This window comes from Giraffa tippelskirchi, chromosome 1 (genome assembly GCF_054371585.1).
Source record: "Giraffa tippelskirchi isolate mGirTip1 chromosome 1, T2T-mGirTip1v1.2.pri, whole genome shotgun sequence".
NCBI lineage: Eukaryota > Metazoa > Chordata > Mammalia > Artiodactyla > Giraffidae > Giraffa > Giraffa tippelskirchi.
In genome coordinates, this window is record NC_137275.1 from 43,521,769 (window position 1) to 43,522,630 (window position 862).

The 862-nt window shown below is 42.2% G+C and overlaps 1 non-coding gene across 1 annotated transcript; it reads right to left on the reverse strand.

Moving 5' to 3' along the window:
* Positions 1-328: 328 nt before the first annotated feature.
* On the reverse strand, positions 329-437 carry LOC145521641 (U6 spliceosomal RNA). Its single transcript, XR_014065558.1, has one exon. It is a non-coding gene; the product is annotated as a U6 spliceosomal RNA (small nuclear RNA).
* Between the last annotated feature and the right edge of the window lie 425 nt (positions 438-862).

Consider the following 862-nt stretch of genomic DNA (forward strand, 5'->3'; position numbering starts at 1 on the left):
CTACCCTCTTCACAAGCTTTCCTTCCCACCCTTCTTATCTCAGATTTAAAGTCTGCCCTTAGGAGGTCCTCAGCCCCTCCCTCCGGTTCTTCCCTTCACAGAACTAATCACGTCGTGCTTAAAGCAGTTTGTAGTTACATATTTATCTCTCCCTCACCCTTTTTTGTTGTTTCTCCCATTAGACTGTAAAGTCCTTAAAGACGGTGAGCTTGTCTGCTTCGTAAACCACTCGAGCCTCTGTGCCTGGCTGACCAGGCACTCACCAAATGTTTACTTAAAAAAAAAAAAAAATGAGTGAATAACTACAGTCTATTTTAGACTATGAGTAAAATAATGTGTGTGTGTGTGTGTTTCTTGCGTGCCATCCTTGCACAGGAGCCATGCTAATCTTCTCTGTATCGTTCCAATTTTAGTATATGTGCTGCCGAAGCGAACACTGTGTGTTTTTTTTAATATAATTGCTTTACAATGTTGTGTTAGTTTCTGCTATACAATGAAGTGAATCAGCCATATGTGTACATATATCTCCTCCCTTTTGGGCCTCCCTCCCACCCCAACTCCCACATCCCACTACTAGCTAGTGACAGAGCACTGAGCTGAGATCTCTGTGCTTTATAACAGGTTCCCACTAGCTGTCTATTTTACACATGACCCTATTTTGTTCCTTTTAGTGGCTGAGCAATATTCCGTTGTATACATGTACCACATCTTCTTTATCGATTCATCTGTCGCTGGACATTTAGGTTATTTCTGTGTCCTGGCTGTTGTAAATAGTGCTGCAATGAACATTGGGGGTCCTTATGTCCTTTTGAATTATGGTTTTCTCAGTAGTGGGACTGCTGGGTCAGCGCAAGAATAGAGA